The 25,237-nt window shown below is 37.2% G+C and overlaps 1 protein-coding gene across 1 annotated transcript in view; it reads left to right on the top strand.

The window, feature by feature from the left end:
* Window positions 1-25,237, top strand: part of Sema2a (Semaphorin 2a) — a 512,925-nt gene that overhangs the window by 230,447 nt on the left and 257,241 nt on the right. Inside the window, exon 6 of the mRNA XM_077428031.1 lies at window positions 24,929-25,016. The gene's annotated coding sequence lies outside the window, so the exon portion shown is untranslated. The remainder of the gene's footprint in view (window positions 1-24,928; window positions 25,017-25,237) is intronic.

The following is a 25,237-nucleotide window of genomic DNA, read 5'->3' as shown; positions in this document are numbered from 1 at the left end:
AACCGCATTGTTTGGCTCGCATTTTTTTGCAGTCGGGGCTTTCGGAGGAAAATAGGCGAGAAAGGGCGAGGAGAGAAGGCTTGTTTGTCCGATGCTATTTCTAACTTGTAAGGGTCAATTCTGACATCTACATATTTGACGACAAAGATGAGATAAGTTTTGAAAGCGATTTAAGGCTCATTTTGTTTTTGAAAGTGGAATTTCCAAATAGAATTTATTAATGTGAAGTTGACATCTTAATCTTATAATCTTGGCATCTTAAGTAGAAATGAATTTTTCATAAATGAACCGTCTTGACGTTTGAAAAATTAATTAAATTTTGGTATTAATTCTATTCATCTGTTTATATGGAAAAAATATGAGAGTATTTATTAAGGATTTCTTAATTTAGTTAAGCTTTTTATGTGCTTGGTTTTAAGTGGCTCTTCAAAAATATTAAATGAAATTTCACTAAAAAATAAAAACATGTATACATATGTATGTATATACATAGGTATGCAATTGAAATCACTCTCAAATTTAAATAAAATATAATTCAAAAAGCAGCATAACATTCATCATTTGGACGAGTTTTATAAGCATCATTATAATTCGAATAAAATTTGTAGACATAAATTTCACCAGTATTATAGCTTGCAATATTTTTTACTTAAGTTTTTTATTTATTTTTCAAGTAAATTAAAAAAAAAAATGCAAAGCTTGAGCCATAAGCCCCTCGTAACCGGCTTCGGTAATATTTGTTGTTGAACTGAATTCGCCTCAACCCAGTGTAGACGATCTTAGGCTGTAGCAATTATCAAAATGAAAATAAAAATCGTCGAGTCAATTTAAATTAATCCCGGTCGTAAAAAGTGAAAGCGACAGCGGCGGGGCCTTTTTTAATTTGGCGCAGATAAAGGCGTTGGAGCTCTCATTATCGCGCGCGATCGTGATAACACTTTCAATATACACCAACCCTCTACTATGTACTACGTCCCTCTCACGTCCCTCCCCCCCCCCCTCTATCTCTCTCTCTTTTTCTCTCTGGAGAGTGCCAACGCTTAGGGGTATGCTAGGTGGCCGGATTGGCCCGATCGTTACCGGATTTGCCCGAACGAGCTTTACTACCCCTTTTGCGTTTATATTCAATTGATAGAAAACGGGGGAGAACTTCTCGTATCGCGATGTAAAAAATGAATTTTTGCATTATGTTGATATCGTCATTTACATCGACCTTTTAATAATGTGGCGTATGATTTACATATATGCAATTTTGATAATCGATGGGTTCAAAAGTATCGTTGAATATTTTCGGGATAGATACAGATACTTAATTTTGATAAATTAATAAATTGATTCTAATATACTACATACAGTAATATATGTATGTAGCTTCTATGTATACACTCAATGATGATTCAAAGTGAAAGATTCAATAATTTTTGGAATATGGTATTGTCAGCTTCATTGTAAGTATAGCTCGGTTGTTGCCTAAATGCAAACCACTGAGAGGTTCCCCAGTTCGAGCACTGAATTGACATTGATTGAAAATAATTTATTCCGAGTATTTTTGCAGTGTTGTTGATCAGATTTGGATATTTGCCACTCAAAGTCGATGGTTTCCTATCAGAGTTTCTCAATTTATCTGATTTCATTGTTGAAACGGTTACTTATCAAATTGGCGAAACCATTCTACCTACTATTTGTATATGATTTCAAAATTTATATACATACATACATTTATAGACGTCGCTCAGGGCAACCCGAAATGACATCATAGGGAAATTCAAATTTATTATAAATATAAATAAAAATATATATGGTGTGACTTTAAATTGAATAAAAAATAAATAAGTCAAAACCTTCCTACCTGCTATTTGTCACCGCTTTTGAATGTGATTTCAAATTTATAATCTAAAAATGTATATACTCGTATGTACCAGTGTTGCTCAGGGATAAAACCAGTAATGGCATAATAATAAAATATAAAAATAGGTTTAAAATAGATTTTGAGACTTCTTATTGCACTAACAGAAGCACTCTAACGTAAGTTTTCTTGTGAAAATGAAAATATTAGTGTTGCTATTTTAAATCGAAATTTATTTTTACCATTGCTCTCATTATTGATATACATGCATTATTGCTTCGTAAATATCTCTAGAGTCAACGATATTATTGTCTATTATAAGGCTAGTGAAAAAGGGTTAGCTGTCATCGTCTCCAAATTTTTTGATTTCTTAAACGTGTTAATTTCGACTATATTTCACCATCGATTTAGTGGACCCAAAGTTTATTTCATTTTTACATATGTAGATATAAACCAGGAAGGCTTGACAGGAAGACCGCAATGCGCCTTTCTGGACAATTAATTACAAACAATGCAGCATTTTATTATTACATAAATCACTGTATTTCCAGAAGCTGAAGAACACGAAACAACAATTAATTAATTAATTAATTAAAGAATAAATCCATTGAGATATCTATGGACTTAGATTTTGTACATAATTTTTACAAATTATACACACAATAAATACAGAAGATTTGTGATAACAGGAAAGATGATTTTTTGCCAATTTTGTGGAGCCGTTTCAACAATGATCAGATAAAATTGGCAAACTCTGATAAGAAACGATCGATTTGGAGTCACAAATACCCCTAAATTTAACCAGCAGTACGGCGGATCGAACCCCACTGATCACTTGGTGCTAAACATACACAATACCATTAAGCCATACTGCTGGCTTGATGAAATCTCTATATCAGCGGCCAAACCTCGCAAAATGTAAAAAAAACAGTTTCAAAGTCTTCAGAAGAGTGTAGGAAGTAATGAGGTTTATAGCCAGCAGCATAGCACGGTCGTTAAGCTTCTGCTTAGCGTCGAGAGGCGCCGGGTTCGATCCCATGAGCTGACCTCGATTGAAAAGAATTTTTGTGAGTATATCTGTAGTGCTGCTGGTCAGACCTGGATATTTGTGACTCCAGGTCGATCATTTACTATCAGAAATTGCCAATTTTCTCTGATTTCATTGTTAAAACGGTTCCCGGTAAAATTGGCTAAATATCCTTCCTACCTACTATGTCACCACTATTTGAGATTGATTTATGTACAATTCATAGATGTTTCGTTAATTTGCGAGTTTTTCGGTGTCTCGTAATTCAGTGACTTGTATAGAAATGATACAAAATTTCATATATTTTGTATGTAGCTTTGACGAAATACTAAAAAATGATTATTCCTTTAATACATTTTTGGTCGTTAATATGACATATTATTTATTACACTGTACCGTCATGAATAGACGTGGTTATATACGTGTGTTTGTATTTTATTAATATTAGTTTTAACTATCTACATGCGGTGAATGTGTGTTAAGCAAATCCGGATTTTCATCGGCGCGCGAAATGAGCTTTCCCGTCGGATAATGGGGAAAATCTCATATTTCACGTGGCAATCGGCGGCGCTGCGATGAATGGGAGCAGGCCTGCCGCAAAATCTCGTAAATCTGGAAAATGAAATAAAAAATAAAAAACGAAATGAAATAATACGAGAGTCGTCTCTCGATAAGCCGGCGACTCCTGCAGTCGAATGTGCGGCGAGTCATAAATCATCCCGCTGCAGTCAGACTGCAAATCCCGACTGCATTTCGCTCCCGTGGGACTCTCAGTCTCAGTCTTATCGGAACACTTAGCATTTTAATATGTTGCTCGAGGATCAAATTGCACGTGTGATTTTTATCGGTGTTGTTTTTTTTTTATTTCTATTTTGCCGCGTATAATTAAAGGAGTTCGTTTTACTTAGATTCGTAGTGATATACATACTAAGTTAATCATTGTCTGGATGTGTATAAAAACGTCGATTTGTTACATTGTTATTATTATTGTGTGTTAGAGTCTGATAACCATTTGAGCACGCGACTCGAACGCTTTCGCCCGTCATAGTTTGCAATAAATCGTGAGCGTGTAAGTCTTTTTAATCCGCGCGCGTACATTACGTGGAAATTAATGAGTATTTACGATATTTTAAATTTATTCATTATATAAACTTCAGCCGACAAAATTAATCGACCGTAAAATAATAAATACATTTTGAATTTTCTGCTGTGCGTGAGTCATTTTAATTTTCTAGCTATTGAGGTCGTTTCAATATCGATTCTTTACGCTTTCGAATGTCTCTATTGTTATTGAGTTGTTTAAATTTTGATTTGATCTATACATACATTTGAGCCGTTATATTTGAGTGTGGCATTCCTAGATACATTATAATATAAAACATTAAATATAATGTGTTGCGTTTAACAATATTTAAAAATATTGGTGGCCTGTAATAAGTTTATTCTGCTCTTCCGAGATTCTGGACATATCGAATTAAAATAACTGATAACAATTTGTGAATTAAACAGAAATAGTGTTTTTGGAAATGAAAATTTGGCTTTCGTCACTTTCAAATATAACGGCTCATTTGTATATTTGATAATTATTTCTCGACATATATCGAATGGCTGTATGTACATAGATGATGCATGATAATGGTATATTTATTTTATTTTATTCAAATACATATGTATATGCCAGGAAAGCCTAACAGATAAACTTCAATGTGAATTCTTAGCGTTTAATGCTTTCAACTGATGGATCATGTGTTCATTCTCTGGCCCGGTGTTGTAATTTGGACGTACATATGTATGTGATGCCAGGTTGATCGTCTCCTATCAAGAGTTTGCCAGTTTATCTGATTTTATTATACCAAATTGGCAACCGTTTCTTGCAAATTCGAGTTTCTAGCATCTCAAATTTGTTGATTATTATAAATATGCTACCCCCCAACATATATACATACATACTCTGTAAAAATGTATGTAATTCTCGCAAAAATTTTCTGCTTATCCAATTTTTTCGTAGATGTCTCTATGGTATTGTATGAAAATAGTTGTATTTGTAATGTTTGTATTGTAAAAATGGGTTTACCTGTAATTGAATATAATATGTCACGAAAAGATAATTTAATCCCTTTAATAACGGCTGCCGGACTATTGGTCGAGTGGAAACTTGGCCGACAGACACTAGGCTTACGGACGCCGAACGGAAATTTGGCCAAATTTTTAATTGTTTAAATTTTATCAATATTGTTTTCAGTGATTTTTGAGTAATTTAGATGCACAATCAGTCAAACGTCCGTTCGGACAAAAGTCCGCGCACGTTTATAATATATTTATAATTTATCATAATATGTTTCTAAAATTAATTCTACATAGAAATGATAGTCAAATCTCGAAATATGAAATTTCATGTAAGCTATTTATTAGGAATGATTAAAAATGATCAGAATACATAGTTAAAAATGATCCGTCTATGTCAATAGTATATGTATGTATCTGTATAATTTATTAAAGGCATAGTTTGATAATTCACGAGAGTGAATTTTATTCAAACACTGTTCTGGAAAGCGATTCAATATTCAAAACGCCTTTGCGAAAAGTACACGATAGACTCTCCAACGAACGGTTGTGCGGTTCCCTTTATTTTTTTTATTATTCCCTCTCTCTCCTCTACTGTATATAATATAAATTGGTAGTTTTCAAGTCACGTCCTCATCCGGCTGCGGTTTAAATAATAATATTGCATTTCTGCTGAAAGTTTCACAAAGGGAATTTTTCAGTTTCCGTCCGCTTTCGAAAAAAGTGCGGAGTGGGGTATGAAAGACCCCAAAAAAGGCACACGGTGGGAAAAAATGCGGCTATACCCCTTTATTCCCTCTCTAGCACCCCAATCGGTGGCAAGAAAAGGAGAAACTCGCTCTCGGCGCTCCGCGTTCCCAGACTGCCAGCTATATTGGTTTTATTTTCCTTAATTTTTCCGACACTTTAAAGTTGCGAAAGTCTCGCGAAACAAGCGCCAAAGCTTTGTGGAAAGACGGGGCAAGAGAGGAGCCGACGAGTAAATCAAATAGAATCGAAGAAGAGAGTTCCGTGCAACCCCTTAAAACTTTAAAACAACCCCTCCGTCCCCGATATCGCCCTCGCGGACTCACTAGCTAAACTTTCGATATTGTTTTAAATTAGACGACTCGACTTTAGCGTCGTTTTTACGACGCCAAGTCGAGGCTATTCAAAGGAATGAGACACACTTAAATGTTACGCTTCTCGACGATTGACTGCCAGATAAATGCTTTTGTCAACTTTGATATGAATTTATACCTGAATAGTAGCATTTTTAGTAATTGTTTACGTTTATACATAGGTACATACATATATAAAGGCAAATGAATTTACTAAAAAATACATACATATTTATAAGCCAGCAGCGTGGCTACATGGTTGCGTTGATATTAAGCACCGAGAGGACGCCGGGTTCGATTCCGTGACCTAACCTCGATTGAAAAGAATTTATTCTAACTTTATTATCTGTAATGCTGTAGGTCAGACTTGGATATTTGTGACTCCAAGTCGATAGTTTTCTATCAGTGTTTGTCAATTTTTCTGATTTAATTGTAGAAACGGTTCCTCCTTCAAATTGGCTAAAAAACCCATCGTACCCATATTGTCACCAATATTTGAGTATGATTTATATATGTACAGTAAGATTTATGTACAAAATTCATAGATGTCTCGTTAAGAGTATAATCTTCAATGTTGCTGGTCAGATATGGATATTTGTGACTACTATTCGACTCCGTTTCCTATCAGAGTTTGCCAATTTATCTGATTTAATTGTTGAAATAGTTGAAATTGTTGAAATTTAATTGTTGAATCCTCATTAAAATAGCCATCCTACCTAATAATTGTCATAATTATTTTATTATTACATTTTTACACATATACGAATACATACGACGAAGTCCTAATAGGTTAGCCCCGATACACTTTTGTAGCGAACTATGAACATTGATAAACAATTTATGGAGCAACTTTACACAGTATCATAAATTTGTCGATAATTTTTGCAGTATTCTGTAAATTAGCAAATTCTAAAACTTGAATTTTGCGAGGAATAGGACTAGGTTGCCAATTTGTTGGAACCGTTTCAATGAAATCAGATAAATGTTATTAAAATTGATTGTGACATACATATCCAGCAGTATGGCTCAACGGTAGCGTTTATGTTTAGCACCAAGTGATCAGTGGGTTCGATCCGCTATATTGCTGGTTAGATTTGGGGGTATTTGCGACTCCAAATGGATCGTTTCTTAACAGATTTTTCCAATTTTATCTGATCATTGTTGAAACGCTTCCTCAAAAATGGCACAAAAATCATCTTTCCTTATGTCACAAATCTGTATTTATTGTATATACAATTCGTAAAAATTATGTACAAATCTAAAAATCCATAGATGTATCAATGGATTAATTATTTAATTATTCAATTAATTAATTGTTATTTCGTGTTCTTCAGCTTCTCGAAATACAGTGATTTATGTAGTAATAAAATGCTGCATTGTTTGTAATTAATTGTCCAGAAAGGCGCATTGGGGTCTTCCTGTCAAGCTTTCATATATCTATGTAAAATAAAAAAAATATATAATTCTATTATGATAGTATATGTATATGTACATACATATAAGCCGGTTAATTTATAGGAAAAGTATGGTTATAAAGGTGTCCGTATTTGAATATTTATTCGAATTATGTACCTCTGAAAAATCAACGTCTTCAAATTAGTTGATTTGGTTCAATATTAGGGGTCTTTTGTTGCACCGCTCGCCCCCCCCCCCCCTCCCCACCATTATTGTAATATTGTATGCAATTTATTCCGTTCACGTGCAACTGTTACACTCTCAAGCGTAGGCCTTCTTTATAAGACTTGAATATTAATAACTCGCACGAAACGAACTTGTATGTATGTATGTGTATGCACAGCTTTCTGCCTTCCCAAACTGCGGCGCGTGCAATCAAAGCGTGTTCCTCTTCAATAGACTCTTTAGAATGGAGAGGGATGGGGGGTGGGAGGTTCATGAGAAGAAAGGCTGTTCGAAAGTGACCTTAATATTTCGTCAAAGTGATCGCTTAATTAAGTTTCGAAAATGCATTTCGTCTCGAGACACTCGGTCACAATGGTTAAACCTTTTCTCGCCCGGGAGACAAAGTGTTGTCGCTTTTAATCAAAGCTTTGGCGGCTTCAATTTTCTTTGTGCGGCCTCTCCTCTCTCTGTACCCTTTCGCCTCTCTCTCGTCAACGCAAAAATAAACACCCCTTAAGCCTTTCCGAGGACCAAGGGACCGATTTAATTAAGCTTGAGTAAAAAAGCCGCCACGCAATAATAGCGCGATTATTCGTGAAATTTCCTCTTATCTTCACGTACTGTTAATTTTGATGTCGTACCCCACCTTTAATTTATTTATAACTCATAGCTTTGGAAGCGTTCTGAAAGAAAAAATATTTTGAAATAGTACAAAAGTATATTGAAGGAGTTTATTTATGGAAATATAATTATTATCTTAAAATATATTCTAAAAATAGATAAGTGGAAGGAGAGCATTGAATTTATATAAAAGTTGATTATGCGACTGAAATTATTATTTTGTCGGGTAAATGTTATATATCCGGCCACCTTGAACATCGTAGGACTTCATCGAGTCAAATTCTACTACGCATTCAATTTGAATTTTTGGTATATGTATCTACAGTAAATACAGAGTCTCGTTTCAGCGAAACGCTTGTATCGGATAAGCGAGCGCATTAATTTATTCGTCTGCGAAGGCTTTAATCTGAAAGCCTCCGGGAAAACCCATAGACTGCGGCCGCCCAGATGTTTCCTCTTCCGCCCGGTATTATTTTCCCGGCGCACGCACACACTACAGCTTTATTGGCACAATAAATCCGCTATTAAATAAACCCCTAAATGCCTATGACCGTTACGTCTTATCCGATGCGTATTTACGATACGCAAACTATGCCCGTACATTTTCCCCGGCGGTAAGCGTAAATCAATTTAGGAAATACGACGATACAGCTAGTAGTCGTGAGGATATATGTACATATGTACTCTAGCTCTCGGCAGTTGATATGTATCTACATATGTATGTATTGTATCGTTCGTTCGTGCCGAGGAAAATTTTCGATTGGGAAAAATATGTGTGCAAAATACCATTTTCAATGGCGAAAATTGCAGGTGCACTCTTGCTTTATGCTAAGCGTGAAAAGTGGGCTATAAATATTAATAGGCTACGTCTATTTTACGATCGCTCGTTTGTTTTGTATCGCACTTTGGAGACTTTGCCATAAAATTTTCATAAACATGATGTTTATAGGTAGTTATTGTCGGAATTATTATATATTATATTATTAAATGCCTCCACCACATGGTTCTAAAAATGTTCGATAAAGTTAAAGATCATTTAAATCATTTTGTGCAGGTGAACGTTGCACATCCATGCATCGTTGAAATAATTAGGATGCTTGGAAGGCATCCATGGCTCCTTGCTTCTTGAGAAATTCCTCAAAACTTTTTTTGCCTATACATGTGTACATATGTACATATGTATGTATATGTGTATATTTTCTTCTTTTACTTTAAAAAATATATATTTATTATGGTGCCATCACGGGTTTTGCTACACCTATGGCCAAATTTGTGCATATGTACTTTATATATGTAAATTAAAAAAATATATTTATGTAAATTTAAAATTATATTCAAATAATGGTGGCAAATAAGGATACAAGGTTGCAAATTTGTTTGAAACTTTTACAACAATGAAATCAGATGAACTGGACAAATTTTTAAATATCAGCAAACTGTGAGACGCAGTAAAATTTGCGGGAAATATGACAGGATTGCCAATTCGTTGGTACCGTTTCCAATGAAATCAGATTAATTGGCAAACTCTGATATAAAACGATCAATGTGGAGGTACATTTATCCAATATCCAAGGTCTGGCCAGCGATATATCCAAGGTCTGGCCAGCGATACCGGGCCAGGGATATATTATATATGTATTTAATACATATACATACATATACATATGTGCATTTATTTATACCAAGAAGGCCTGAAGGCAAGAAGGCTAGGCCCAATGCGCCGTTCTGCCAATTATAAACATCGACAAAAATATAGAGCATCATAGAGACATTTTGGATAAATTTGACACACATTTTTAAATTTTTCCAACATTTTATAAATCAGTTAATTCGAAATGCTGAAAACTCGAATTCTGCGAGAAATAGGACCATGTTGGAAAGCTGATGGGAAAAGATCAACCCGGAGTGACAAATCTAAGGTCTGGCTCAAAGCATTCAGCTAGAGATTGAACCTGTGACCACTCAGTTCACGGTATTACCCGCTAACCACTGAGATATATTGCTGGTTACGTAGATATATATAATCAAATGTATTTTAAATGTAATACGTTTCACATTTTTAATTGATAGAATAAAATACAAGGTTGATTTTTTTTTAATTGTCTTTCAATACTTATAATTTAATATTGAAACAATTTTTAAATTCATTGCAGAACTTTTTTGGATAGGGATTTTTATGTTTTAGACAAAGTTAAGATTTTATACAATTTCGTTAATGATCTTTTTAATAAGGTTTGCTTAAATATTTATAACAAACAATGTCCATAGGGCAAAGTTAAATAATTGAATAAGTTTCCAGAATATATATTCAAATTATTATTATAAATATTAAAAAAAAACAAAATTATTTGAATCGGATGCGGTGCATCCGCTCTAAAATCGCCAGACAAATTGAACGACAGATTAACGGACGGCTGCTTCAAATGCAATTCTCGTCTTCTCGAATGATAGATTGCACATCAGATGACGGGTAACCTTTCGATATGCACAGATGCAATTATTAAAATGGTGATTATTAAAATTGAGTTGGATCTTTCAGGCAAGTTTAACAAGGCAAGATTCGATAAGTTCCGATAATTAATAGATAATAAGTTCAGTAATTATAATAATAATTATAATTATATAATATAATATATATAATAATTATAATTATAGATAAGTTCCGATAATTAATAGATAATAAGTTCAGTAATTATTAAAATTGAGTTGGATCTTTCAGGCGAGTTTAATAAGGCAAGACTCGATAAGTTCCGAATCTTGCCTTATTAAACTCGCCAGAAAGATCCGACTCAATTTTAATAATTACCATTTTAATAATTGCATCTGTGCACATCGAAAGGTTACTCGTCATCTGATGTGCAATCTATCATTCGAGAAAACGAGAATTACGTTTAAAGTTGCCGTTCTGTTAATCTGTCGTTCGTTTGTCTGGCGATTTTAGAGCGGATGCACCAAACCCATTTGAATTATATATTTTTGCATAAAATACGGTTATGATTTAAATAAAACACGATTAAAAAATTGTAGTTGCAGTGTATGCTCTGACAGAGGAAAATTTGAAATATTCCAAAATGCACTTGAAAATATAAGCACATCTTAGCTAGTACATGGCATGTTGCTCCGTTTTAATATACGCTTTAATTAATTTACCTTTCAGAATGTTATGTTAGTATACGACGCCGATAAATTTTTCGGGGATGTGTGTGTGCAATATGCATCCTGGAAAAGGAGAAAAAAGGATGCGGCGCAGGTAGCAAGGAGTCGTTGAATTATTGCACCGAAAAGCTCTTATGGTATAGCACGCGCCCGCGAGAGCTTTTAATATGAGACGCTTCCTTGCAAAAGCTCAATAATAAAGTGCAACGACGCCACTTTACCAGGAGCCGACCCCCCTCCGTCTATTTTCCGCCCCCTCTGTGTGAGCGGGTTTCCTTTTTAATTACGACCACCGTGTGCCCCCTATTGTGTGACCGGCCGTTGATGTTGCAAAATTTTCCTGTCTCTCTGTCTCACTTCGTGTATTGGAATTAATACCGCCGAGGTCTTTATTAGTGTTTGCGTGCACTTTGGACTGGCGTACTATTCCTAGCGGTGAATTTCCCACGTTTAAATATTTATGGTTTTTGTGTTTGTTTGTTCCTAAGCAAGATTTTCTAAATGGGAAATTTCTGCATTCGTTGCTTGGTGAAGATTTAATCTCTCTTCGTTTTTTTTATTTTAAATTTATTTATTTTATAATGAAAACATATAGCTAAATGTATAATAAAAAAAATATTCAGAGAGATTTGAAAGCTAAAAAGTACTGCAAATGAAAGATATAATACCCGACTATAGATTCCAATATTCATTTTGAAAAGGAAATTGACAGATTTTGAGAAATCGACCGAACAACACCAAGATATAGAAAAATCGCATAATTTAAAAATCACATATATCTCTGAATATTGAGCCAATCAACATTTTTAATTACCAGATTCGTGTTTACTGGGCATATATGTATCTATAAGAAAAGTCATATCTCGTCTTTGAATCATTTTTTGTGTGGAACAGTGTAATTTAACTATGGGAAAAACGGAAAAAAATTATTCGAGCTCCACGAATGACTTATTTTATATTTGTGAACGAAGCGTCTATGAACGTAATATCGGTGTACGAAATGGCTATAAACGAAATATCTGTGAACGACAGGTATGTGTACCAAGGGTCATGTATAAACTATCGTGCACGAGTTGTCGGGATCGATCCGTCCGTAATCGAAGCATCAGTGAGTGAGATATCGTTAGCGAGTTGTCATATACATACATATGTAGGTGAAATTTCATCGAACGTGGCGATTTTTTGTGCACACTGCGGTTCGGTGCATCGACTCTTCGTATGCAATTTTCCCCGCGGGCTGTTTGATATTTCGTTCAGGTGCATTCAATGCAACACCCCTCGGCCACGTTCCCTCCTTCTCAATCACGTGATGGACCATTTTCCAGCTTTTTCTATGAATGTCTGACGTGCGGTTTAAGGATGTACCATTGTGAATTACTCACTTTCAATAATAATATTTAATACTAGCTGTATTACCCGGCTTCGCTCAGTGTTTATAATATAAACCGCTTAAACATGACTAAGCTAATTTAATTAAAAAAAAAAAAAAATTAAAAAAAAATTTAAAAATTAAAAAAAAAAATAAAAAAAAATTAAAAAAAAATCAAAAAAAAAAATAAAAAAAAAATAAAAAAAAAAATCAAAAAAAATAAATAAAAAAAAAATAAAAAAAAATCAAAAAAAAATTTTTAAAAAATCAAAATTTTTTTTTGCCTTCTAGGGCTTCGCCCTCGGCGCCCCCCTGAGCCTTTGCCTTCTAGGGCTTCGCCCCTCCACGCCCCATGAGCAATTGCCGTTTAGGGCTTCGCCCCCCTTAGTTAATGCCTTTTAGGGCTTCGCCCCTCCGCACCCCCATGATTAAATGCCGTCTAGGGCTTCGCCCCCCTTAGTTAATGCCTTTTAGGGCTTCGCCCCCCGCGCCCCCAAGATTAATTGCCGTTTAGGGCTTCGCCCCCCTTAGTTAATGCCTTTTAGGGCTTCGCCCCTCCGCGCCCCCATGATTAAATGCCGTCTAAGGCTTCGCTCCCATGATCAGTTGCCTTTTAGGGCTTCGCCCCCCACGCCCCCAAGATTAATTGCCGTTTAGGGCTTCGCCCCCCTTAGTTAATGCCTTTTAGGGCTTCGCCCCTCCGCGCCCCCATGATTAAATGCCGTCTAAGGCTTCGCTCCCATGATCAGTTGCCTTTTAGGGCTTCGCCCCCCACGCCCCCAAGATTAATTGCCGTTTAGGGCTTCGCCCCCCTTAGTTAATGCCTTTTAGGGCTTCGCCCCTCCGCGCCCCCATGATTAAATGCCGTCTAAGGCTTCGCCCCCATGATCAGTTGCCTTTTAGGGCTTCGCCCCCCGCGCCCCCAAGATTAATTGCCGTTTAGGGCTTCGCCCCCCTTAGTTAATGCCTTTTAGGGCTTCGCCCCTCCGCGCCCCCATGATTAAATGCCGTCTAAGGCTTCGCCCCCATGATCAGTTGCCTTTTAGGGCTTCGCCCCCCGCGCCCCCAAGATTAATTGCCGTTTAGGGCTTCGCCCCCCTTAGTTAATGCCTTTTAGGGCTTCGCCCCTCCGCGCCCCCATGATTAAATGCCGTCTCAGGCTTCGCCCCCATGATCAGTTGCCTTTTAGGGCTTCGCCCCTCCGCGCCCCCATGATTAACTGCCGTTTAGGGCTTCGCCGCCCTTAACTAATGCCTTTTGGGGCTTCGCCCCTCCGCACCCTCATGATTAAATGCCGTCTAGGGCTTCGCCCCCATGATCAGTTGCCGATAAGGGCTTCGCCCCTCCACGTCCCCATGGTTAATTGTCGTCTAGGGCTTCGCCTCCATTATCAGTTGCCTTTTAGGGCTTCGCCCCTCCGCGCCTCCATTATTAAATGCCGTTTAGGGCTTCGCCCCCCTTAGTTAATGCCTTTTAGGGCTTCGCCCCTCCGCGCCCCCATTATTAAATGCCGTTTAGGGCTTCGCCCCCCTTAACTAATGCCTTTTGGGGCTTCGCCCCTCCGCACCCTCATGATTAAATGCCGCCTAGGGCTTCGCCCCCCTTAGTTAATGCCTATTAGGGCTTCGCCCCTCCGCGCCCCCATGATTAAATGCCGTCAAGGGCTTCGCCCCCATGATCAGTTGCCGTTTAGGGCTTCGCCTCATAAGGCTGCGCCCCATGGGGCTTCGCCCCATGAGGCTGCGCCCCCTTCGGGGCCCCATGCGGCTAAGCTCCATAAGGCGGCGCCCCATAAGGCGGCGCCCCATAAGGCGGCGCCCCATAAGGCGGCGCCCCATAAGGCGGCGCCCCATAAGGCGGCGCCCCATAAGGCGGCGCCCCATAAGGCGGCGCCCCATAAGGCGGCGCCCCATAAGGCAGCGCCCCATAAGGCAGCGCCCCATAAGGCGGCGCCCCATATGGCGGCGCCCCATAAGGCTGCGCCCCATAAGACAGCGCCCCATAAGGCTGCGCCCCATAAGGCGGCGCCCCATAAGGCAGCGCCCCATAAGGCGGCGCCCCATGAGGCTGCGCCCCCTTCGGGGCCCCATGGGGCTGCGCCCCATGAGGCTGCGCCCCCTTTGGGGCCCAATGAGGCTGCACCCCCTTCGGGGCCCCATGAGGCTGCGCCCCCTTTTGGGGCCCCATGGGGCTGCGCCCCCTTTGGGGCCCCATGGGGCTGCGCCCCATGAGGCTGCGCCCCCTTCGGGGCCGCATGCGGCTAAGCTCCATAAGGCGGCGCCCCATAAGACTGCGCCCCATAAGACTGCGCCCCATAAGACTGCGCCCCATAAGACTGCGCCCCATAAGACTGCGCCCCATAAGACTGCGCCCCATAAGACTGCGCCCCATAAGACTGCGCCCCATAAGACTGCGCCCCATAAGACTGCGCCCCATAAGACTGCGCCCCATAAGACTGCGCCCCATAAGACTGCGCCCCATAAGACAGCGCCCCAAAAGGCTACGCCCCATGAGGCTCCGCCCCCCTGCGCCCCCTTTGGGGCCCCATGGGGCTGCGCCCCCTTGCGCCCCCTTCGGGGCCCCATGTGGCTAAGCTCCATAAGGCGGCGCCCCATAAGGCGGCGCCCCATAAGGCGGCGCCCCATAAGGCTGCGCCCCTAAGGCTGCGCCCCATAAGACAGCGCCCCATAAGGCTGCGCCCCATAAGGTTGCGCCCCATAAGGCTGCGGCCGATAAGGCTGTGCCCCATAAAGCTGCGCCCCCTTTTTAGCCCCATGGGGCTGCGCCCCATGAGGCTGCGCCCCTTGTGGCGCCCCTGGCGGGGCCCCATGAAACTACTCGCCTTGCGCCCCCGCGGGGGTGAATCCATTGAAATGAAAAAAAAAATCGGCGCCCATGGATCGAAAAAAAAAATCGAATCACGTGTTCGATGACGTCACCGATCTACGGACGACGACGACGAAGACGACGAAGACGACGACGACGACGACCAAGGATATTTACATACAAAGTCTCTTTCCAAATTATAGATTAGATGAGTCAATTGAACTCAATAACTAATTGTAATGATTTATGTGTTTATGTGTATATGCATGTATAATGTTTGTATGTATATGGATGTATGTATTGTATGTGTATGTGTATATGTATTTATATATATGTATATGTATGTATATGTGAATATATATATATATATGTGTAGGTGTGTATGTATGTATATGTATATATGTGTATTTTTATATTTATGTATGTATGAATGTGTATTTGTGTATACGTGGAAGTATTTGTGTATATTTGAATTGTGTACATATATGTTTATATAATTGTCTTTGGCCAGGAAGGCGCATTGGGTTTACCTGTTAGGCCTTCTTGGTGTAAATTAAATAAAAAAATAAAATATGCTTAGTTGAAAGACGACAAGCGAATGATACATATAATGTATCGAAATTGTGGATTTAAAAAATAAATTTAATTGCAACTTTTACGGTCATTTTTATTTTAGGATTGGAATTTATTATATTTCAAAGTAAAAGTCCAACTTAATGTTACGAAAAACTAATTCTGTTTGACTTAATTAACAAATTGTTATCACTTGTTTTTATTCGATATGTCCAGAATCTTGGAAAAGCATAGTAAACATATTACGGGCCAACAGCTTTTTTTTAAATGTTGTTAAACGCAAAACATTATCTTTAATGTGTTGCGAGATATTTCTCGAAATGAAGAAAAGTGGAAAAATGCCACTTTCAATTATAACGGCTCATATGTAGGTATTTTGAAATGTCATAAAAATATTTTTACACTTCAGAATGGACAGGCTGTGTTTGTTTTTCTCGATGCTCCGTGACTGGAATGTATATAATTTTAGATTCACGTGGGGTATGAAATTTTAATTGTCGGTTCGGTCGGTGTGGTTGGACCGTCCGAAAATAGAGCCTTTGCTCGCATATTAGTTTTTAATTGAATTGGAAAACAAGTAGTCGACCGAAAAGCTGACCTATGGCTTTTGTTAGCTCTTTGTGTAGAAAACGCAGCTTTTCCTCTCGCTCGAGTGCGCGCGCCCATTTGGACACCCGCAGTTTACACCTCATATTATAATGTATATTATGTATATGTCTGATCATACTCTATTAATCTATAATACCTAGAATAAAAAAAAATACTGGGTTGGAGTGGATTCGCCATTTGTGCTTAAACATGGAAATACTTACACCGTATTATATGTAAATTTTTGTCATCAGCACATTGACATACATTTTTGTTTTGTACACATTGGAATTGATAAGTTTCGTTTATTATAACCTGGACTGGACTTTATATACTGAGTTTGTATATTTTGCTCATATTTGCTAATATCATAATGTAGTAAAACATCATTCTTGCTCTATTCAATTATGAATTAATTAATTATTCATCTAATCAATCATGAGTTAATAACTGGTTAATCAGCTATGAATTATAACTATCATTGCTATGCAAGAGATAATCTCGGATATGCAGACAGTGATTTTAAACGTGATATGTTGTTATGTTGCAAATATATTATATGTATATATACATATGAACATACGTACAAATAGAACATAGTGAAAAAATCAACAAGGAATTGAACCAAGGTTTTAAGTAATATATTTAATTACATTAATCCTCTAGTATACATATTATATATTTATATAAAGTAATATATTTAATTATATTAATCCTTTGCGTTAATCATCTAAAGTTATTTATATGAATCAAAAAGATTCATATAAAGAAAAATCATTTAAGTCGGGACTATAATTTTTATATAGTAGTACTTTTTATATTTATTTTTAATATAAAAAGTACTATAGAAAACGCACTTGCGATGCGACGTAGTTCTATGAAACATTTATTTCATTACGTTCATATGTACATATATGTAATATAAAGTGCATACATATGTATGTGCCATGACAGGAATTATCCCAAGGCGACACATATGATTGTACATATTTAAGTATATACTAATAATTTTTCAAACATAGGAGGACATAGGAGTCAATAGAAACATCTATGGAGAATCAATACATTTTTTGATACACAGAAAATTTGCGAGAAATGTATTATGTAGGTAGCATTTTATAAGATTCAACAACTTCGAGATACCAATGACTTGAATTTGCTAGAAATTGAGGGCGAGGATGCTTATTTATTGGATTCTTCAAAAGAATTAATCTCAAAAATCTGAAAATTTTAACAGAAGATAGTCGATTTGTGTTTTTTAATGATCACAAAATCTCGCCAGCAGCCAAGACTTGAACGCACGACCTCTACTGGTATGCAATACCTTTACCAGAACACTACGCTGTGGCTTGAAAGCAAAATTGAATATAATATCAAAATGTATAACCTATGCAAATACATACTTATCTCAAACGGCCAAAGTATCCCAAAGTAAACACCCCAATAGAATAACAAGAGGCGAATACAAAGAGTATTTATTAGCACTAGAATAGCAATTACCGATTGTAAACCGGTTGACAATTGCCCCAATAAAAATATATCGGTTTTCTATTAAAATATATTCGCCTAATCCGGCGTTTTTCAACCCCTTCCCGGGGCTTAATTAAACAAACTTGTTAAGCTCGCGCCGCGTTTCTCACCTTTACTCTGTTTACGAGGGCTGCGGTGGCTTATTTTGCAGTCGGCCCGCTTAAATTTAACCCCCAACCCTCCCCCCACAACCATCGTAAAGTTTAAGGTGGTCTGTGGGGTCGCACAGACCCCCCCCCCCTCCAACCACGTCCCTGCCTCTCTAATTTGGCAGCTTATTGGTCACTTGGGGGTTGAACGGCCCGCAAAATATCGCCCACCCCGAAACAATCGACCGCACTCTATTGCACCTCAAATCTCCGCGGGGAAACCTTAATTTCATCGATGAATATTGCACATGTATGTATGTATAGGGGCCACCTGTGCTCGGATCTGCTCATCTGCTGTGCTCTGCTATACCTAAAGTGTAATGGCTTCGCGTCCTAAAAATGTGGGGTGAAATGTTTCAATTAAAAAGCGTGGTTGTTTTTCAAGTTTCTGATTAACCCTCACGTTGCGGAGTTAATTAAGTTTTCAAAGACTGTCGGATTCATGAACAGAAATAAACTTTTATAATGAAAGTTCACAGGTGACTTGTTCTTGAATCAATTTCGGGTTACTGTGTCGGGATTATGTCTGTGGTGAAAATATCATATACATACATACATGTACAAAATTATTCCGAGGTTGCAAGAATACTTAAAATTAGTGTTGTCATTCAGTAAGTTTCCAACAATTAATTGAAAGGCTTTGTTCAATATTTTATTTTATTCTTTTAAGAAATCTGGAATTTTGTGTTTTGTCACATAATTTAGAGCAGTCTAATTCTTCAATGCGCAGTACATTTAGTAATTTCACTCTGCTTATGTTAACCGACAGCAAAGAGTCTTGATGCTTAATGTATTCTTGTCGATAATTCCATTTCTGAGGATCACGACTTCCATTGGTCTTCCAATGAAGAGTGTGGACGCTCCAGAACATTCTCTTCAACATTTTCTGATCCAAGTGACAGCTTCATATAGAATATGAATAGTTGAGCCAAAAATATCACCAATATATTAGTGATTTGAAAACATATGTATGTATGTGAGAAAGTATGAAAGCTTGTACGTTAAGTTAAGAATGAAAACATTTACTGTTATTACTGTTTAGCCTGTTGTGAAGGGGTAGTAGAAAAACGTTTTTGGTTAGCTGGCTGTCAACGCTTCAATCCGACACAAGATTCCAATGAAATTTTTAATGAGTTCTTTAATGATTAAACTTCTCTAGCTTCATATCAGTGACATTAACTTGCTTCAATATTAGCTAATCTCCGTATGTCGGTAAGATATGAAAGCGACCTGATGAGTGAGTGGAAGTGATTTAAAATCAGATCACAACTTTTTGACGCGCATGAATGTCACTGAACTAACATAGTGAATCTAATAAAATAGACCCAATGAGAATTCAACCGAGCATGACCGAGGTGCTTTTTGCATACCTTCTTTACGTTTCACTTACGACTACAATTCTGGAAAAAAATTGCCTCTTACCCGTTCATTTTCATACTTTGCCATATTGCTCATTTTGGTCATCAATATAAGTAAATGGATCCTCCGCCATTACGATGGTGTAAGACGCGTTTGAAATTTGAATTTCTGAAAAGTGACTGACATTTATCCAGCTTTTAGTTTTAAACATAGATGGCGGTAGTAAAATAATTAAATATATAGGTACATACATTGTTGGGAAATTGTTTTGTAGTATGTATTGTAAAATGGTCAAGTCTAATTGGCAATGTATTAAAATACATACATAAACTACGTATACCGCAAGTCCTTCGAAACGGACTACCGATATGATATTCCCAAAATGAACCAACAATGTATGTCGTATCCATGTGTACTTTTGCCTCGGAAAGGGATCGGTTATAATACGTATTGTGCGATTTGAGCGATGGGTAAGTCGGTCATCCCATCCGTTTCCGTGACAGTCGATAGCGATCTGCACCGATCGTCAAAGTTTCGGCGTGTGTGAGCCCCCTTCTCGCGAGTCGGTATGTAACAACGATAGCGCACCGCTCTCTCATTTACCATCGTCAACTCCGAGTCCTCGGGGTATCCATCAAAATATCTGGGACTGAATGTTATTGATGATGCTCGAGTTCAGCGAGCATATTGTGATAGTCGTGCGAGATTACAGAAGCGGATCCTAAAGAAAACTTCAGTCCGTTACAAATCCTAGGAGTAAGTTTGAAAGTGTTTGTATGTGTGTGTGTGTGTGTGTGTTTGAGATTTGTACATATTTGAGGACTTTATATGTTTACATGTGTTATCAAATTTTAAGCTTTGATTGATTATGTCATTCTGAAAAACGGAAAATATATACATATATAATGTGTATTATACATGTTTTATTTGATCACCGTGTCCTATTGGGGGTAACCTGTACAGAGGCTGTGGTATATTTAATATATAATTTCGAAAGAGACCTATGTATGTAAGTTTTGGTTCGTAGAATCCTATCTATGACGACGATATCTATCGATATCGACCTATCTATCCTATCTATGACAACGATATCGATATCGATTCCTTTTTCAGATCCGTATCCAGAATCCTTTTTCAGATCCGTATCCAGAATTATTTTTCAGTAATGGATCCAGATTCTTTTTTCAGTTCCGTTAACGGATTCTTTTTGCAGTTCAAATTTAAGTTCCGATTCCCTTAATTATATAAAAAAAAAACTATTTGTTTCTGATTGACTGTCGTTAAATATATGTTTTTTTTCAATTCAATTCAATTCAAATAAATTTTATAAAAAATTAAATTAATGTTTAATGTTAGATTAGCCATGTTTAAGCGATTTATATTATGTACAATTACCGATTGAAGCCGGGTAAAACCACTACATAAAATTACATAAAATAATGTATGTATATATAACCAGCAGCATGATCAGTTGTTAGTGTGTAATGCATTCTACTGAGTGGTCACAGGTTTAATTCCTGGACTGGTACTGCTGGCCAGACCATGGATATGTTACTCCAGGTCAATCGTTTCCAATCACAGTTTGCCAATTAATCTGATTTAATTGAAACAGTTCCAAAAAATTGGCAACCTTGTCCTATTTCTCGCATAATTAAATTTTTCAGCATTTTCATTGAATTTCATGATTTAAAAAAGCTGCAAAAATGTTTGTCAAATTTCAATCCACCTTTCTTCATTTCGCGAAATATTACATTTAAAATTAAATATAATATTTTACGATTAACAATATTTAAAAATATTGGTGGGTTTTAATACGTTTATTCTGGAAATATCAAATTAAAAGAAGCGATAAAAATTTGTGAATTTAGTCAAATAAAATTGGACTAGCGCCACTTTAAAATATAACGGCTCATATGTCTTCAAATGCGGTGGCCGTCACTGCATCGGAAGTGACTTGAACGAAAGTCGAAATATCGAAAAGATGGGCGGATTCAATGAATTCCCCTCATACCCCCGATACCCCCCAGTCCGTAATGTCATACGATGACTTACGAGTGTGAAGAGTATTTCTGAATATGTGTGCGTTAGAACGAGACAAAAAAAATAGTATTTAAATTCAACTCTACAAGTGTGTGTATATAAAAATTTGAGTCGTTTATATATAGACACGATATCGAAGAGATGTTGAAAATTATAGTATCAATAGATTGACGTGATATACTTATCGATATACTGACCCAGAACAAATGTTTATGTAAATGGGTATATTTAATTTTTACTATATTATTTTATGTAGTAGTAGGTATTTGAGAAAATTCCGCATTGTAAATAAACTGGTAGTATATCATATTTTCTCCACGATGTGACCACGCATACCAAACTCTAACCCCTTGTCACCTTATCCCCGTCGTCCCGTGATAAATGGCCGTGTCCTCGAACGTCTCCGTTGCAGGGAATATGTCAAGTAGCGAGAGCTTTATTATGATCGATGCACCTGTTAAACGGATGCACTGATTCATAAAGTGCATCGCGAGCTACTCGTTGGAAATGTATCGCAACCTAAATATGCGAGTGGCTCGCTTGCGGCTGGTTTCATTCCATATTACCAAGCAGTATGTAGATGGAATGTGGCATTAATACTGCAATTGACTAATACGAAAGTTGTTCATAACCTAGCTCTTTAAGTTATATGGCACATACGTACTACATGTTAGTATACATATTAAAATTATGATTCGGATAGTATTTGAAGCTTCGACAGCTCAGAGACCGGATACACGTCTGAGTTTGTCGTTATTGTGTTAAGTTTCGAATCGCTCGTTGGAACTTAGCCTTGTACACAGCTGATGGGAATATAATTAAATCGTCTAGTACATACATACATACATACATATAGGGCGTAACATGTATTCAAATGTGTGTGTGTGTGAAATTTAATTAGTGTACAGTATGACCCATATTGAACGACCGTACATTGCTAATTATAAGTTTTGACGGAACACAATCGCAACAATTTGCAATATATTGGGTAAGTTCGTTTACGTAGTTATTGTTCGAAATTGGTTTATTGTCTTTATGTAAATAATTGGTTGCAAATAAATTTATATTTTCCGTAATATACACAGCGTAGTGCACTGGTAGAGCTATTAAATCATACCAGAAGAGAGGTCATGGGTTCAAGTCTGGGCCAAATACGCTACTGGCGAGGTCTTGAGATTTTCAAAAACACAAATCGACTGTCTTCTGCTAAAATTTTGCGATTTTTCTAGCTCAATTGTTGCGATGGATCAAACAAACCGCCCCTTCAGTTTCAGCATCTCGAATTTTTTGAATATTATAAAATGCTACCTACATAATGTATCATTTTTTTGTTGTTGATTGTTCATAGATGTCACTGTTATATTCTATGTTTTGTAAATATGTACAATACTAATCTAACCACTTAAATATGGCAATTCTTGTCAGGGCACATATGTATGTATGTACATATGATGTACGTATAATATGTATGTATGTACATATGAAAATAAATAAAATATATAGAATACAATGGTGACATCTATGGACATACTGGACAATCAATCAATTTATTTATTTTACAATTTTGATATTATAGAGTAGTTCCAAGTCATTATATGGCTTAAATGTTACCTTTAACATACATATGTATGTACATATATACATGCATATGGCCACAGGGTAGAGCACTTGTAGAGTAGAGAGGTTGTGGGTTCAAGTCCCGGCCAAATACGCTGCTGGCACGATCTTGGGTTATTAAAAAACACAGATCTACTGCCATAATTTTCTGATCTTTCTAGCTTAATTGTTTTGACGGATATAACACATCTTAAAAAGTTACTCACAAATTTGAATTATTGACATATCATTTTTTTTTAATCTTATGGAATGCTACCTACATAATGTATTTCTCGCAAATTTTCTGTATATCGATAATTTGTTGACTGTCCATAGATGTCTCTATTTGTATTTTATGTACTGTTATGTTTAAAAAACTGTTAGTATTTATGTATAACAATAATCTAACCATACACCTTGTCACCTTGGGGTAATTCCTGTCATGGCACATATGGTGTATATGTACATATATGTAATGAAATATAAATATTTCTTTATTTAAATTATGATTCATACATTTGACGGATGTATTATTTTTACAAGCATCTTATAACCATTCATAAGCTCTTTAAGGACTATTATTTTATTTTATTTCATAGAAAACGAACACTCGCCTTTACAAATCATTCCATAGCGACGAGTGCACTTAAACAGATCAATTAATATACATAAGCATTTTGTACAATGCCAATTAATACAAACATCCAGAGTGACATTTATGGAGAAATTGGCGAAGCTCAAGACGCTGAATAGCTTAAAGCTAGCAAGAGAGATAAGAAAAGATATGTCGATTGGCAAAATTGGAAAACTTTGATAAGAAACAATCGACTTGGAGTCAATAACCAAGGTCTGGCCAGCAGCGGGACTCTAGTGAGACTCGAGCCCATGACCACTGTGCTCGAAAGCATAATATGCTTACCGCTAGTCCACGCCGTTGGTTAGATATGCAATATTTTGATACTATGTAGTTGATGTAAGCATAAGTTATTATTTATGGAATTGTAATCCGATCAACATTCGCAAATTCTGAGCATATGTTTAAGGAAAGTTTTTGCTCTTGATATGTAGCGTTCAAATTAATTTCATTGATTTGCTCTTGATATGTAACAATTTGATTTATTTTAACCGTTTCTTTTAGCTCGTGTAAATTGAAAGTTCGAACGCTTTCGGCAAACGAGCCTACTTAGGCTGATTGTTTTCAGCTCATATAGGCGAGTGGCGAAACCTTTCACATTTTCCCGCATTCAATTAATGAGCATAACTTCGCAGACTGAGAGAAATACGCCCCGTAGTGCCGGCGTCGGCTTTCCCTTTCCGCTTTTCCCACTTTTCACGTTCGGGTTGCGAGGTTTCCAATCGCGCATACGCTCGCTACCTCTCGTTGTTTGATTTTTTCTGTTGAAATTTACGTTCTCGAATGCACCGATACTGTAATGGAATCCGTTTTCTTTTTACTTTTTTCAGATTTTTTCGCGTCGACAATGGATCATAAATTCAGCTCGCGGTCGAAGCAAAGGCGGCAGGGGTGATTCTTCTGCGGTGTGCCAAAAGGGTAAGTGTTTCTGTTTTACGGCGGTTTATTTTGACGTTTTTCAGACGATGGTCTATGTTTTTCACGTGTGTGCACTATCGAACACGCGAGGGAAATCAATGCCAGTTCTGCATTTGTCTTCGTATAAGTTATTTCAACTACGAATGCATTGCCCGGCGGTAGCTGGGAAATATATACACATGTACATATACTCAAGTGAACTAACAGTATTCAGTATTGAG

Source organism: Arctopsyche grandis, chromosome 3 (genome assembly GCF_051622035.1).
Source record: "Arctopsyche grandis isolate Sample6627 chromosome 3, ASM5162203v2, whole genome shotgun sequence".
In the NCBI taxonomy this organism is placed as follows: domain Eukaryota; kingdom Metazoa; phylum Arthropoda; class Insecta; order Trichoptera; family Hydropsychidae; genus Arctopsyche; species Arctopsyche grandis.
This window is presented reverse-complemented; position numbering and strand designations above follow the sequence as displayed.